Source organism: Gopherus flavomarginatus, chromosome 9 (genome assembly GCF_025201925.1).
Source record: "Gopherus flavomarginatus isolate rGopFla2 chromosome 9, rGopFla2.mat.asm, whole genome shotgun sequence".
In the NCBI taxonomy this organism is placed as follows: domain Eukaryota; kingdom Metazoa; phylum Chordata; order Testudines; family Testudinidae; genus Gopherus; species Gopherus flavomarginatus.
Window position 1 is genome coordinate 15444401 of NC_066625.1, and position 17521 is coordinate 15461921.

At 42.9% G+C, this 17521-nt stretch overlaps 1 protein-coding gene and 1 long non-coding RNA gene across 3 annotated transcripts in view; one reads left to right on the forward strand and one right to left on the reverse strand.

Annotated features, from left to right (window-relative positions):
* Window positions 1-3541: 3541 nt before the first annotated feature.
* On the reverse strand, window positions 3542-11032 carry LOC127057750 (uncharacterized). The gene is made up of 3 exons (XR_007776164.1): window positions 10884-11032; window positions 6125-6203; window positions 3542-4821 (listed from the first exon to the last, which is right to left on the reverse strand). It is a non-coding gene; the product is annotated as an uncharacterized LOC127057750 (long non-coding RNA).
* A 144-nt stretch (window positions 11033-11176) lies between these two features.
* Window positions 11177-17521, forward strand: part of TECPR1 (tectonin beta-propeller repeat containing 1) — a 39909-nt gene continuing 33564 nt past the window's right edge. The window contains exon 1 of one of the 2 annotated variants that reach the window (XM_050966704.1): window positions 11177-11257. The gene's annotated coding sequence lies outside the window, so the exon portion shown is untranslated. The remainder of the gene's footprint in view (window positions 11258-17521) is intronic. The other variant, XM_050966703.1, reaches the window with a different exon arrangement.

Here is a 17521-nt window from a genome sequence, read left to right on the forward strand (position 1 = left end):
GGTTGTAAGTCTTTTTCGATTTCTTTTTTATCCTATTACACATGTCAGCTCTTGTCCATCCTATTTTATTGGACTCTGTGGGTGACTGGAGAACAAGTGGGATCATGGCATCACAAATAACATCATGAAGTATGGGCTGGATGAATGGACTTTAAGGTGGATAGAAAGCTGGCTAGATCATCGGGCTCAACGGATAGTGATCAATGGCTCCATGTCTAGTTGGCAGCCGATATCAAGCGGAGTGCCCCAAGGGTCAGTCCTGGGGCTGGTTTTGTTCAATATCTTCATTAATGATCTGGAGGATGATGTGGATTGCACCCTCAGCAAGTTTGCAGATGACACTAAACTGGGAGGAGTGGTAGATATGCTGGAGGGTAGAGATAGGATACAGAGGGATCTAGACAAATTAGAGGATTGGGCCAAAAGAAATCTGATGAGGTTTAACAAGGACAAGTGCAGAGTCCTGCACTTAGGACGGAAGACTCCCATGCACTGCTACAGACTAGGGACCGAGTGGCTAGGCAGCAGTTCTGCAGAAAAGGACCTAGAGGTTACAATAGACGAGAAGCTGGATATGAGTCAACAGTGTTCCCTTGTTGCCAAGAAGGCTAACAGCATTTTTGGCTCTATAAGTAGGAGCATTGCCAGCAGATCGAGGGATGTGATCATTCTCCTCTATTCAGCACTGGTAAGGCTTCACCTGGAGTACTGTGTTGAGTTTTGGGCCCCACCCTACAAGAAGGATGTGGAAAAATTGGAAAGAGTCCAGTGGAGGGAAACAAAAATGATTACGGGGCTGGAGCACATGATTTATGAGGAGAGGCTGAGGGAACTGGGATTATTTAGTCTGCAGAAGAGAAGAATGAGGGAGGATTTGATTGCTGCTTCAACTACCAGAATGGGGGTTCCAAAGAGGATGGATCTAGACTGTTCTCAGTGGTACCAGATGACAGAATAAGGAGTAATGGTCTCAAGTTGCAGTGGGGGAGGTTTAGGTTGGATATTAGGAAAAGCTTTTTCACTAGGAGGGCTGTGAAGCACTGGAATGGGTTCCCGAGGGAGGTGGTGGGATCTCCTTCCTTAAAGTTTTTTAAGGTCAGGCTTGACAAAACCCTGGCTGGGATAATTTAGTTGGGGATTGGTCTGGCTTTGAGTAGGGGGTTGGACTAGATGACCTTCTGAGGTCCTTTCCAGCCCTGATATTCTATGAAATGACAAGAGATGGAAATGTGAGCAAATACAAAGGGGAAGGCATTACTCAGTGTGAATAAAAAGAACACTGCCTCACCCTACGCTTTATATGTTTGGTTTTGTATACAGTGATATATCTCAAACTCCTGACAAATACTTAGGAGAAAAGCTCTCCCTTTTTTAAAAAATACATATAGTTTCAACTGATCACTAAGAAAGCTCCCACCCCATTTCTCTTATCCTCCAAGGAGTCCTCTAGCAAAAAGTAGTAAAAAATGACTTGACATTTCTGACATTTCTTCAGGAACAAACAAGCCCAAACCCCAATTGATTTTAAAAAAACCCTTTCAGACCTTCTTTGTGCATCACAAAGAATGAAAATGGTCCAAGCCCATTTTTTACCCCACCATTGGTAGGCCTTTTCTAGAATCTAGTTTTCCCTGAAGCCTGCTGTGAGAGGAAAAAGACCTGAAGGTGAGTCATCTCCTCTCAGCCTCCCTCTTTAATTGCTCTTGGACTCTCTCTCTGTATTTTTCTTAATACCATAGAAGGCAGAAATTTCAGAGCCTTTGGATGAAATCATTTCCTGCCAGCTTGTGACTTGTTAGCTTTCAGTTTTGTTTTCAGTCCTGCGAACCAGTTTGTCCCGAGCTGTTGTGTTGCATTGCTAGACTGATTTTTCCAGTTACCAATGGAAGAAAAGAGGAGATTCCCTATTTTTACAGGGGACAGTTATAAAGGAGTTTATAATAATATGCTTCAGGATTCATCCAGATACTGACCCCTTCTATGACCCTTTTCACCACTTTGGCAGTGCAAACAGACTGTAAAGCTAATTGATTCAGCTAGCTGCGGATTCCTTGACCCAGGGGAGTCCTTAGATGGTATAGAAATGACACCTAATGTTTTCCAGTTTGAAATAATTTGTACATCTAAACCGGGACTTTCAAAAACACCTAAGGTATTTGGAGGCTCAAGCATTCGAATGACGTAAGAGTCTTTGAAAAATCTCATCCCTTATTTACTTGTAATTGTTCATGGCACTTACTTTTTGCATTTTTCTCCTCTCTTTATAGTAATTTTCACTTTCCTGCCCTAGCACATTGCAAGTGTTTGGGTTGCAGGCCTGCAGAGGAATGTTTATTTATTTGCTTTGCTCTTAAACACTTGCCACGGGGATTGTTTTATATTTCGTGCGGACATTTTTCTGTAATGGTCTTAGGTTTCAAAAAAGCTTCATTCTACAGATGAATTGGCCTCACAGTGTCCTTTCAATTCTGTAAGTGTGTCTAGTGACTATGATAGGTACATACAAATTACAATAGAAATGACACTTAGCAAAACTATTGGTATTTGAAAATCATGTAGTGAGTATGCGCAGCACATAAATAAGAAACAGTTTGAGCAAAGCAAAAAAGCCCTTCAAATAAATAGTTCTCGCTACCCCCAGATCATCTTTACTGTCTTTGTAAACACTTCATTTCCTTTATTTTCCAGTTTTTATATCCACCAGATATTTAAGTTTTTTCTTGTTCTATATTAAGCAGCAGATGTTGTTCGGCACTGACAAAAACTGCTCTTTTTATGGCTAATTCTGATCTCTTCATACCAGTGTAACTCCATGGAGTTACATAAGTAAGATCAGAATGGGTTTTACATATTTAAGCCCACATAATACATAGTACCAGGCACGTATACAAGTATCTGAACTGATCTCTCAGTGGGTCATACGTACCAATATTCAATTGTGGAGAAGCTCCTTTTGTACATTTTTTGTAAACAATAATCCAAATAAATTTGAAACTTGATAATAAAAGTCATCTCAAAGACTGATGCATTGAAAACTCAGTAAAGTTACTTAGTCCTTAAAAATCTGATACAGAGAGAAATAATAAAACTTGGGTTAAAACTGTTGGGAATATTGATAAATATCAACTAGATGTTGCAGGGGAAAGCAGCATACAATGCAATAGACTATAACCATAAAAATCAGCGTTTGGTCCACAATATTGTACTAACAAGATGAAGAATCATCAAGAATACAAAGCCACTCACAATTGTTCTGGAACCACAGAATAAACTTTATAAAACAGATGTTTAATCCTTGCAGTATGTATGGAGAGATTCAGTATCATAAAGACTACGTGACATATGGTTTATGTTTTATAACTCCAGTATGTCCATAAATCAGTTGTTGGCCTCAGTTGCTATTGATAGTGCCTTTATAATAACAACGAGGAGTCCCTGTGGCACCTTAGAGACTAACAAATTTATTTGGGCATAAGCTTTCGTGAATTAAAACCCACTTCATCAGATGCATGGAGTGAAACATACAGTAAGCAGAATATATATATATACAGCACATGAAAAGATGGGAGTTGCCTTACCAAGTGGGGTGTCAGTGCTAACGAGGCCGATTCAATTAAGGTGGAAGTGGCCTATTCTCAACAGCTGACAAGAAGGGGTGAACATCAAGAGAGGGAAAATTACTTTTGTAGTGCTAACAAGGCCAATGCAATCAAGCTGGACGTCGGCCATTTCCAACAGTTGATAAGAAGGTGTGAGTATCAGCAGAGGAAAAATTAGTTTTTGTAGTGACCCATCCACTCCCAGTCTTTATTCAGGCCTAATTTGATGGCGTCTGGTTTGTAAATTAATTCCAGTTCTGCAGTTTCTCATTGAAGTCTGTTTCTGAAGGTTTTATTGTTGAAGAATTGCCACTTTTAAGTGTTATTGAGTGTCCAGGGGGATTGACGTGCTCTCCTACTGGATTTTTAATGTTACAATTCTTGATGTCTGATTTGTGTCCATTTATTCTTTGCATAGATACTGTCCAGTTTGGCCAATGTACATGGCAGAGGGGCACTGCTTGCACACAATGGCATATATCACATTGGTAGATGTGCAGGTGAACAGGCTCCTGATGATGTGGCTAGGTCCTATGATGGTGTCCCTTGAATAGATATGCGGACACAGTTGGCAACGGGGTTTGTTGCAGGGATTGGTTCCTGGGTTAATGTTTTTGTTGTGTGGTGTGTAGTTGCTGGTGAGTATTTGCTTCAGGTTAGGGGACTGTCTGTAAGCAAGGACCGGCCTGTCTCCCAAGGTCTGTGAGAGTGAGGAATTGTCCTTTAGGATAGGTTGCAGATCCTTGATGATGCACTGGAGAGATTTTAGTTGGGAGCTAATGGTGACAGCTAGTGGTGTTCTGTTACTTTCTTTGTTGGGCCTGTCCTGTAGTAAGTGACTTCTGGGTACTTTTCTGGCTCTGACAATCTGTTTCTTCACTTCACTGTTTCTGTTTTCTTCATTTATAATAATAGTTGAACAGAAAACAGTTTCTTTGAGAATGGTTTTCAGTCCCAGATGATGTCTGTAAATCAATTTTCAATACTGGATACAATTTATAAATGTTGCAGCTCAGATCCCTTTTTCAGCAGCTACATTTCACAGAGGTTAATAACGATTCACAGTAAGTACAGTCCATACAATATGAGAAGAGGGTTTGCAAGGTTGTCAGTTACAGAAGCTAGCTATAATTCTGTATATGACTATCTGGTTCCTTTAATTGAATTCTAGGCTCTCATGCCAGCATTCCAGCCTGCACTTGTCCTTCGGATCTTCTATAATCTGGAAAGAAAACCAGACACCTTTAGAAGTTAAAAACTATTAAATTGCCTTGCCCTCCATAGAAATATCCCTAAAGCAATTTATAAAGTACTTTTAAACACTCTCTTTAAAATTAATAGTTTGAATTATATATTAAATGTACATACAACTGGCATGAACTATGACAGGTAGAGAGAGAAATAAATGGTGCGTTAGGGCTCAGTCCTCCCATGGCAGAGCAGGACTGGGCCTTTTGCAAGAAAACAGCTTTATACAAGAGTGACCCCACAGATACAAAAATGAAACAAATCTGGACTGTAGCGGGTCAGAAACAGGTGTGAAAGATATGTTCAGTAGCGAGGACAGCATAAAACAAAGAGGACAAACAATAACAAAACTATGTTGGGTGCTGTGTGTGGGTGTGTATTTATCACTCATGAGAGGTGCCAGAAAACAGACTTGAGTGACATCCTGGCCCCACTGAAGTCAATGGAAGTTTTGCCATTGACTTCAGCAGGGCCAGGATTTCACCCTGGGACTGCACAGTTCTCTATTTTCCATAGGACAGGTAAAGCATGAGTTAGTAGCCTCCAAATGTCCCTTCACCACTGTGGGCCAAAAGCTTTTCCAGACCTATTCCATCCTTGGTCTCTTTGCTCTGACTGCCAGCAAGGGTGACAGCTGGTGATAACTGTGCTGGTGCTCAGTGACAGTTATCCCCCCAGAACTGGACTGAGACCAGGTGCTTTCTTCATTTGGGCCACTAGTTGGTAATATTGTAGCCATACACCACCCTTCCAGATTTGAACCTCTGCAATGTAGACTGGTGGCATCCAACATCATCCCTCGTGGCCTGGAGCGGCCTTGAAGGCACATTGCCTCAGTTTCCCCCTGCATTTCCCCAGAATAATCTAGTCACAGCCAAGGTCTTTGAAACAATATTTCCCCTCTCCTGGGGGTATAACTTATTCAGTACCATTAAGTCCCCTTTCTGCTCACCCCTCAGGTTTAGGGCTTCCCAATCCTTCTCGGGACTGTGGCTTTAAGTCCAGCCTCCCTGCCTTGCAAACGGCCCCACCACCGTGCAGCACCAGCAACACAGAGCCCCTAACATTATGCTCTCTCATTGCTTCTGTAGTGACTGAGAAATGCAGTAAACAGAGTAGAGCACTGAATCATCAGCACCCCTTCCTTCAGCCCCTTGAATTTTCCAGTCAGGTTACTCATTACCCAAATTACTGTCCAGGATCGTCTCTGCTTCCCCTGTGAATGGACAGCCCAAGGTAGCATGGCTTCTGGCCATATAAACATGCAGAAACATTACCTACTGTCAAGGACATCAAAGCATGAGGAGGGAATCCACTGTTTATTTGTCTGTCCTGGTAATACCTGCTTGTTCTTGTCTTGATAGAAAGAAAAAAATTGAAAAAGAAAAGAGACTAACATGATGTCTTAACTGCTAATCTCTTTACTTACCCTCTCTTCAGAACAAGTCACTTAACAAAACCTTCCAGTGTTAATCCCCCAAAGAAAGAAGTGACTATTTAAAAGAACAGTTCCCTGCAAAGGTCTGTGATCCAATTGTCATCTAAGGATTGATCTTGGAGGAGGTGCTGAGCATCCTCACCTCCTGCACTTTGCAGGATTGAGCCCCCAATCATCCCATATCAACTGCATCATCTTTTCAATATAAACTACAAGCTCCTTGAAGCAGGGATTTTCTTCCTCTGTGTTTTGTGCAGGGCCAAGCACACTGATGGCACATAATAAATCACAATTAGACTCCCTTAGTTTTCATTTCTAACCTGACACTGCTTCTCATTGCAAGAGAGGAAGCTCATTACTTTCTCAAAGCAGGCGTACCACTTTACAATTAGGACGTAAGATCAAGTGCAATATTAGTTCAGTATTTGCTGCCCCTCATGCAAAGCTACCTCATTATCCACTTTCAAACCCCTCCTCATTATTCTTCTTTGCCATGATCCCTACAAAAAAATTGACATAAGAACGGCCGTACCGGGTCAGACCAAAGGTCCATCTAGCCCAGTATCTGTGTACTGACAGTGGCCAATGCCAGGTGCCCCAGAGGGAGTGAAGCTAACAGGCAATGATCAAGTGATCTCTCTCCTGCCATCCAACTCCATCTTCTGACAGAGGCTGGGGATACCATTCCTTATCCATCCTGGCTAATAGCCATTTATGGACTTAACCACCATGAATTTATCCAGTTCTCTTTTAAACGCTGTTATAGTCCCAGCCTTCACAACCTCCTCAGGTAAGGAGTTCCATAAGTTGATTGTGCACTGTGTGAAAAAGAACTTCCTTTTATTTGTTTTAAACCTGCTGCCTATTAATTTCATTTGGTGACCCCTAGTTCTTGTATTATGGGAATAAGTAAATAACTTTTCCTTATCCACTTTCTCCACATCACTCTTGATTTTATATACCTCTATCATATCCCCCCTTAGTCTCCTCTTTTCCAAGCTGAAGAGTCCTAGCCTCTTCAATCTTTCCTCATATGGGACCCTCTCCAAACCCCTAATCATTTTAGTTGCCCTTTTCTGAACCTCTTCTAGTGCCAGTATATCTTTTTTGAGGTGAGGACATCACATCTGTACACAGTATTCGAGATGTGGACGTACCATGGATTTATATAAGGGCAATAATATATTCACAGTCTTATTCTCTATCCCCTTTTTAATGATTCCTAACATCCTGTTTGCTTTTTTGACTGCCTCTGCACACTGCGTGGACATCTTCAGAGAACTGTCCATGATGACTCCAAGATCTTTTTCCTGACTCGTTGTAGCTAAATTAGCTCCCATCATAGTGTATGTATAGTTGGGGTTATTTTTTCCAATGTGCATTACTTTACATTTATCCACATTAAATTTCATCTGCCATTTTGTTGCCCAGTCACTTAGTTTTGTGAGATCTTTTTGAAGTTCTTCACAGTCTGCTTTGGTCTTAACTATCTTGAGTAGTTTAGTATCATCTGCAAACTTTGCCACCTCACTGTTTACCCTTTTCTCCAGATCATTTATGAATAAATTGAATAGGATTGGTCCTAGGACTGACCCCTGGGGAACACCACTAGTTACCCCTCTCCATTCTGAGAATTTACCATTAATCCCTACCCTTTGTTCCCTATCTTTTAACCAGTTCTCAATCCATGAAACGACCTTCCCTTTTACCCCATGACAGCTTAATTTACGTAACAGCCTTTGGTGAGGGGCCTTGTCAAAGGCTTTCTGGAAATCTAAGTATACTATGTCCACTGGATCCTGCTTGTCCACGTTTGTTGACCCCTTCAAAGAACTCTAATAGATAAGTAAGACACGATTTCCCTTTACAGTAACCATGTTGACTACTGCTCAACAGTTTATGTTTTTCTATGTGTCTGACAATTTTATTCTTAACTATTGTTTCGACTAATTTGCCCAGTACCGACGTTAGACTTACTGGTCTGTAATTGCCGGCGTCACCTCTGGAGCCCTTTTTAAATATTGGCTTTACATTAGCTAACTTCCAGTCATTGGGTACCGAAGGCGATTTAAAGGACAGGTTACAAATCTTAGTTAATAGTTCTGCAGCTTCACAGCTGAGTTCTTTCAGAACTCTTGGGTGAATGCCATCTGGTCCCAGTGACTTGTTAATGTTGAGTTTATCAATTAATTCCAAAACCTCCTCTAGTGACATTTTAATCTGTGACAGTTCCTCAGATTTGTCACAGCTCAGGTTTGGGAATCTCCCTAACATCCTCAGCCGTGAAGACTGAAGCAAAGAATCCATTTAGTTTCTCCGCAATTACTTTATCATCTTTAAGCGCTCCTTTTGTATCTTGATCATCAAGGGGCCCCACTGGTTCTTTAGCAGGCTTCCTGCTTCTCATGTACTTAAAAAACATTTTGTTATTACCTTTGGAGTTTTTGGCTAGCCATTCTTCAGACTCCTCTTTGGCTTTTCTTATTATACTCTTGCACTTAAGTTGGCAGTGTTTATGCTCCTTTCTATTTGCCTCACTAGGATTTGACTTCCACTTTTTAAAGGAAGTCTTTTTATCTCTCACTGCTTCTTTTACATGGTTGTTAAGCCACAGTGGCTCTTTTTTAGTTCTTTTACTGTGTTTCTTAATTTGAGGTATACATGGAAGTTGCGCCTTTATTATGGTGTCTTTAAAAAGCGCCCATGCAGCTTGCAGGGATTTCATTTTAGTCACTGTACGTTTTGCCTTCTGTTTAACTAACTCCCTCATTTTTGCATAGTTCCCCCTTTTGAAATTAAATGCCACAGTGTTGGGCTCTTGAGATGTTCTTCCCACCGCAGAGATGTTGAATGCTATTGTATTATGGTCACTATTTCCAAGCAGTCCTGCTATAGTTACCTCTTGGACCAGCTCCTGCGCTCCACTCAGGATTAAATCTAGAGTTGCCTCTCCCCTTGTGAGTTCCCGTACCAGCTGCTCCATGAAGCAGTCATTTAAAGTATCGAGAAATTTTATCTCTGCATTTCGTCCTCAAGTGAAATGTTCCCAGTCAATATGGGAATAATTGAAATCCCCCACTATTATTGGGTTCTTAATTTTGATAGTCTCTCTAATCTCTTTTAGCATTTCATCATCACTATTACTGTCCTGGTCAGGTGGTCGATAATAGATCCCTAATGTTATATTTTTACTAACAACAGTTAGGCTCCTGGAGTGCTGTGACCACTGCCTATCACCAACGTCATTTAATTGTTTCCTTGCATTCCCTTATCTGCCTGTAAGTTCCTTGGGGACAGGGGCTTTTTGTCCTGTTTGTACAGCAGCTAGCACAATGGGGTCCTAATCCATGCTCTGGCTCCTCAGAGACTTTAAGGTCAGACGGGACCATCATGATCATCTGGTCTGAATTCCTGCACACTGCAGGCCACAAAGCTTCACAGCCCCCCCCCCCCCCCAACTCCAGTAATAGACCCATAAACTCTGAGTTACTGAAGTCCTCAAATGATTTAAAGATGTCAAGTTACAGAGAATTCACCATTTACAGTAGTTTAAACCTGCAAGTGACCCATGCCCCATAGGAAGGCAAAAAAACACCAGGGTATCTGCCAATCTGTCCTGGGGGAAAATTCCTTCCTGACCCCAAATATGGTGATCAGTTAGACCTGTGCATGTGGGCAAGACCCACTAGCCAGACACCTGGGAAAGAATCTGTAGTAATACAGAGCCTTCCCCATCTAGTATCCCATCACCAGCCGTTGGAGCTATTGCTTCTAGCAGACACAGATCAGCTACATGTCATTGTAGGCAGTCTCATCATACTGGGCTTAAATTCTCACTGAGTATTTCCTAGACCCCCCGCCCACCCCATTTGGGCTTCAGCTGTGAGGCAGGGGGTCTCAGGGCTTTAATTCAAATTAAAATTCCTCTGTTCAATCTAGCGCATTTCAGAGGCAATTGTTTGTTGTTGTTGCAAAGATCTTCCTCTGCCTGATACAGGTTTGACTAAGTCAGACAACCTATGCAGATGATCAACATCTAGTGTTGGATAGCCACCTCTCACGCTGATACTGCTAAGGGACATGTTGGGGAGCTAGCTCAATGGTAGAGCACTTGCTTAACACATGAGGGGTAGGGGGACTGATGCTCACATTTCCAACGTGCTTTGGTCACATCACTCAGTAAACTACTGGAAGGTGCTCTGACACTACAGTGATGAAGGCCTGAACAGAATAGACATTAGTATGGATATCACAGCATGCTGGGCAATCCCAGACCTCACCCCACAGAGATCCCCAAATCCCCTTGGGCAGGGTAGGGTCTAGTGATACCACCATGTTCCAATGCTGTATCACACTGGGATTTATTGGCATAGCACACACTGGGCATGATGATGAGCTTTCCGCCCCAAGCAAATTACAATCCAGTTGCTGCCGTTATTAAATATTAATACAGCGCCGACAGCAAGCTAGGTGCTGCACCAGCCTGGGTCACAGCCATCCCTTCCCCCGGCGCCCAGCATCAAGGGGCTGCGCCATGCCACCCATTGTGATGGCTGCGGACACCTCAGTTTGGGGGACACCAGACTGGGCCTCCTGACCTTTATGGCTCCAGTGAGGCTGTAGTGGCCTGGGGCTGGCAGCAGCCTGTGCAGGGACGGGAATGGAGGGACCAGGTGTTCAGCTGCCAGCCTACCAATCGCCCACCCACGTGCGCGCCAGCGCCGGTTCCTTCCATCGCCCACCTGCACCCCGGCAAGGGTGGGGGAGTGAGCCGTGGAACACGATGGAGCCAGCTGACTCCACTCTCTAGCGAATAGCTGCCGGGCTTAGAGCCTACCTGCGATCGCGCAGCCAGTAAGCGAGAGGCTTACATTCGCACGCGCTTCCTGCTGGAGCCTGAGCCGTAGCGGCTGGGGCTGCTCTTGCCGCTGAGGACGGCGGTGGGGGGCAGCGGCTCGAGCGGGAGGAGCAGGTAAGGGGCTGGTTCCCGGGAGGTGGTGGGGCGAGGGCCCCCGGCTGGAGCAGGCACCACCGTCCCTATTCCTGGGGCCAGCAGTCTGCGGCTGGTGCCTGGGATTTCTCGGGCGGGCTGGGGAATCCATCTGCCTGTCCCGCTCCCCGGGAAAGTCTCTCACCCTCTCTCTTCCCCAGAGCTGTCTGCGGTTCGCTTGCTAGGATGCAGCGCGGGTTGTGTCCGCCCCCTGTCCTGTTTCAAACCTGGTGCCATGCGTGGCCCCTGCTGCCCCTCTGGAATTGCCTGATAAACGCCATCGCTGAAGCATTGCTAGCCTCGAAAGGGTTAATTAAGAGTGGATGTTTAACTGGTGCCAAAGAGCCTTCCTTGTATTATGCGGGTTTTATGCTGATGCTTTTGTCACCAGCCAAACAGGAAGGCACCAAAACAAAAAAACCCTGGGGTCATGCTGGGGATATTTGTTTTTGTTTTGCAAAGGGGGCTTTGAATAGCGGCCATATGGAGCTTATGGTGACGTCTGAAAACGTGAGAATTGCTGCAGCATATAACAAACTGCCCTCTTTGCTATGAAGCTCATGTATATGGCACCATTTCTGGTAAAAGAGCCCTGTACCCCTCTTTGGTTCCCCTATAGTACAACCCTAGTTATCAGACAGAGGGCATTTGGCACTCAGGAGGAGCAGTTCATGGCCTACACATCTGTCAGGGGATGTGCCCAGCCACTGGACGGAATATGGAGTGAACTTGAGGCAGGCTTTATGCTGCCTGTGGAATGTCCCTACTAAACAGCTGCTCTGTTTCCACTTCACAGTCAGCTGCCATTCAATGACAGATTTATTCTTCTATATAGTGTGTGATGTTTGTAAAGTGCTTTGAGATCTATTTGAATGAAAGGCAGTGAATGCATGGAAGACCATTATCATAGAGCCCTTTTATACTAGTCCTAGAAATACTTACAGGCTTCTCATTCATTCCCTGTGAAGGTACTTGGTAGGTGTAAATTTTACATTGGAGCAAGAGAATGTCCATAATGGCACAGCCCACAGATCTATCTAAGCTGGCATCCTGCCTCCCCTAGTGGCCAATATCTGAAGAGATATCAGAGGGGTAGCCGTGTTAGTCTGGATCTGTAAAAGCAGCAAAGAATCCTGTGGCACCTTATAGACTAACAGACGTTTTGGAGCATGAGCTTTCGTGGATGAATACCCACTTCATCAGATGCATGTATGGCACCTAACCAGATCAGCCACACCATCACCGGTTCATTCACCTGCACGTCCACCAATGTAATATACGCCATCATATGCCAACAATGCCCCTCTGCTATGTACATCGGCCAAACTGGACAGTCTCTACGGAAAAGGATAAATGGACACAAATCAGATATTAGGAATGGCAATATACAAAAATCTGTAGGAGAACACTTCAGCCTCCCTGGCCACACTATAGCAGACCTTAAGGTGGCCATCCTGCAACAAAAAAATGTCAGGACCAGACTTCAAAGAGAAACTGCTAAGCTTCAGTTCATCTGCAAATTTGACACCATCAGCTCAGGATTAAACAAAGATTGTGAATGGCTTGCCAACTACAAAACCAGTTTCTCCTCCCTTGGTTTTCACACCTCAACTGCTAGAACAGGGCCTCCTCCTCCCTGACTGAATTACCCTTGTTATCTCTAGCTTGCTTGCATATATATACCTGCCCCTGGAAATTTCCACTACATGCATCTGACGAAGTGGGTATTCACCCACGAAAGCTCATGCTCCAAAACGTTTGTTAGTCTATAAGGTGCCACAGGATTCTTTGCTGCTTTTACCTGAAGAGAGAGGCTGAAAACCCCCTCTGAAGAACCCAAGTAATTTTTCAGTATTGTACAAACAGATGGGGATTTTTCTTGACCCCTATATGCCTTGCAGCTTTTGAATGACATGTATCATTATGTTAATTTTAACCATAAATAGTTATAGCTACTTCAACTATCCAGTTGTCCTAATTTGGGTGGGAAAAGAATGGATGATTTACACAGTCCTGGTCTGATTTCTCCCCCACCCCTGCATAATTGGTACTCTCTGTATCTACTGTAATGAATGACAGCTGCAGCACTCAGCACCTTTGAAAACTCAGGGAATATTTCTCTCTTTGGTGACCTAGTGCTGCAGTGAATTCCACAGACTCGTAAATCCAATTCTTAAAAGTAATTTAAACTCCTAAATCACTTGTGAAAATTGTACCTGAGGTCTTTTGTTCAGTTGGCTTTACACTTGTTGCTCTTCAGTTCATTGTCACACCCTTCAATCTCAAATAACATTACTATCTTGAATACCTCAATCTAGTCTCATCTAACTCTTCTTCCTGATTGAAGTAGTCTTAGTCATCTTCATGATTTCACCGTGTACAGATCCTCATATTGTTAAGCTCTTTCGTTTCCTGTTTCTGAACCTTTTCCGTCTCTGTGCTATCTTTTTTAACCAGCATTGCACAGAGAGCCCTCCATATCTAGATTAATATTTGTTCGTCCTCCCTATCTTAAGACTCATAGGCATTCCACTTAAAAAAAAAAAAAAAAAAAAAGCTACCGTGCTCCAGGGAGATACCTTAATTGAGTTATCCATGAGGAGTCATTTTCCCTCAGGATCCAGCATGTTGGGGGCCTGAGATCAGTCAAAGAAATGTAAAGTTGGAAAGGACTTTGAGAGGTCATTTAGTTTATCCCCCTGCAACGGGACCAAATATAATTAGACCACCCCAACAGGTGTTTGTCTAACCTGTTCTTACAAAGCTACAGTGATGGGGATTCTACTTTCTTGAAAGCTTATTCCAGTACTTAGCTACCTTTATGATTAGAACGCTTTTATAGTATCTATCCTCAGTCTCCTTTGCTGCACATCAAGCCAGTTATTTCTTGTCCTACCTTCACTGGACATGGAGACATCACAATCTTTTTTTATAACAGCCTTTAACATATATGAAGACATATCAGGTTCTCCTACCCCCCATTCCTCCAGTCTTTTCTCAAGACTAAACATTCTCAGGGTTTTTTTTTGTTTTGTTTGTTTTAAACCTTTCCTCATAGGTCGTGTTTTCTAGAACTTCTGTTGCTCTCATTTGGACTCTTCCCCCATTTCTCCACACCTTTCTTAAAATGTGGTGCCCAAAACTGGACCCAGTACTCCATCTGAGGCCTCACCCGAGTCAAGTAGAGTAGAACAGTTACTCCCTGTGTTTTATTTATATATAATACATACACACACACACACACACACACACACACACACGTATATGTCTTATAAAAAAAAACTGTTGCTATTACTTTTAAGTACATCAGAAGCAGGAAACCTGCTAAACAACCAGTTGGGCCACTGGACAATAAGGCCATTGTGGAGAAACTAAGTGAATTCTTTGCATCAGTCTTATGGCTGAGGATGTGAGGGAGATTCCCAAACCTGAGCCATTCTTTTTAGTTGACCGATCTGAGAAACTGGCCCAGATTGAAGTATGATTAGAGGAGGTTTTGGAACAAATTGGTAAATTAAACAGCAATAAGTCACCAGGACCAGATGGTATTCACCCAGGAGTTCTGAAGGAACTCAAATGTGGAATTGCAGGACTACTGACTCTAGTCTGTAACCTATCATTTAAATCAGCTTTTGTACCAAATGACTGGAGGATAGCTAATGTGACAGCAATTTTTAAAAGGGCTCCAGAGGTGGTCCTGGCAATTAGAGGCCTGTAAACCTGACTTCAGTACTGGGCAAACTGGTTGAAACTATAATAAAGAACAATATTGTCAGACATCTAGGTGAACATAACTTGTTGAGGAAGAGTCAACATGGTTTTAGTAAAGGGAAATCATACCTCCCCAATCTACTAGAATTCTTTGGGGGAGGTTAACAAGCATGTGGACCAAGGGGATCCAGTGGATATAGTGTTCTTAGATTTTCAAAGCCTTTGACAAGGTCCCTGACGAAAGGCTCTTATACAAAGTAAGCTGCCACGGGATAAGAGGGAAGGTTCTCTCATGGATTGGTAACTAGTTAAAAGATAGGAAACAAAGGGAGGTATAAATTGTCAGTTTTCAGAATGGAGAGAGGTAAATAGTGGTGTCCCCGAGGGATCTGTTCTGGGACCAGTACTATTCAACATATTCATAAACGATCTGGAAAAAGAGGTAAACAGTGAGGTGGCAAAATTTGCAGATGATAAATTACTAAAGATAGTTAAGACCTAGGCAAACTGTGAAGACCTACAGAAGGCTCTCTCAAAATTGTGTGACTGGGCAGCAAAATGGCAGATGAAATTTAATGTTGATAAATGCAAAGTAATGCACATTGGAAAGCATAATCTCAACTATATATATTAAAATTATGGAGTCTAAATTAGCTGTTATCACTCAAGAAAGAGATCTTTGAGTCATTGTGGATAGTTATCTGAAAACATCCACTCAGTGTGCATCGGCAGACAAAAAAGCGAACAGGATGCTGGGAATAATTAAGAAGGGGATAGATAATAGGACAGAAAATATCATGTTGCCTCTCTATAAATCCATGGTACGCCCACATCTTGAATACTGTGTGCAGATATAGTCACCCCATCTCAAAAAAGATATATTGGAATTGGAAAAGGTTCAGAAAAGGGCAACAAAAATTATTAGGGTATGGAATGGCTTCTGTATGAGGAGAGATTAATAAGACTGGGACTTTTCATCTTGGAAAAGAGATGGCTAAGGGATATATGATTGAGGTCTATAAAATGATGACTGGTGTAGAGAAAGTAGATAAGGAAGTGTTGTTTACTACTTCTCATAACACAAGAGCTAGGGGTCACCAAATGAAATTAACAGGCAGCAAGTTTAAAACAAATAAAGGGAAGTATTTCTTCACACAATGCACAATCAACCTGTGGAACTCCTTGCCTGAGGATGTTGTGAAGGCCAGGACCATAACAGGGTTCAAAAAAGAGCTAGATAAATTCATGGAGGATGGGTCCATCAATGGCTATTAGCCAGAATGGGCAGGAATGGTGTCCCTGAGCGACAGGGGACATATCATTTGATGATTACCTGTTCTGTTCATTCCCTCTGGGTCACCTGGCACTCGCCACTGTTGGAAGACAGGATACTGGGCTAGATGGGCCTTTCATCTGACCCTGTAGGGCCATTCTTATGACTTCCCTGGTATTACATCCGAGAATATTAGCCTGGTTATCTTTGCTATGCTGTTTTACTTTACAGTTATTCAAGTTTGTTGCAGGATATTTTCTTAGTTAGAAAAAGAAAAATACTGCAGTGCAAGTTACAAACACTAATTTGAAAAGGCTCCTTATCTTGGGCTTTGTTCTTCCAGTGGTGCAAGCAGTACACATAGATCTGGCCCTCATCCCCATATGGTTTTTATAATGCTTCATACTTGCACAGTACCTTCCACTCAAAGATCTCTAAGCACTTAAACATTAGACACACAAGCCTCAGTGAGATAAATATTATCCCAGTTTTACCTCTGGGGAAACAGGTGGAGAGGTGAAATGACTTGCCCAAAATAAGATGGGAGGTTTGTTACACGTCTTCTATTCTCTAGTGCTGCACCTTTAAACACAAGATTATCCTTCTCTCTGTTTTATGGTATCTAAGTACTTCTATGACCCTCATCACTGCAGATTCTCTGAACGTCTCCAGCTCACAACAAATAGTAGTGATGATGGGCTACAACCAGAGAAGGGGGTCTGGGCTCAGATTAAGATCTCCAACAAGACAGGTCATCATACGTATGAAGATGCCACACTTGGGTTGATGTACATCTGCACTTGGGGTCTGTACCAGTGCAGCTACTCTTTGCAAAAGTTAGCCGTAATTGAAGACATGGAGGGGGGCCTCTCTAGCAGCAGGGCAACCTCTTGCACTCAGTTGGAGTTGTGCTGCTGTAAGTAACAGGAGAACTTTGCCCTTTATCTCTTCCCCCTTGGCTGACACATTTGTCTCTACTCTGTGCAACTTTATGCCCCTGTTAGAAACAATGGGGTGGTACTAGTCTCACTATTAGTTACAAGTCAGAAGGCGAGCAGGCTAGTTTCCTTAGGCTCCTGTGAGAGCAAAGCTGCCCTTTCACAAACCAAGAAACAATGGTGTGTGCTGCTTCCAAACATTGCTTTTTTTCCCCCCTGTTTTGGGCTCTGCTTCCTGCCTTGCTGGCTGAATATCACTTTGAACAACAGGAAAAAAAAATTGGGTTGGAAGCCCCCATAAGTGAATCCCACTTTTCCCATGGA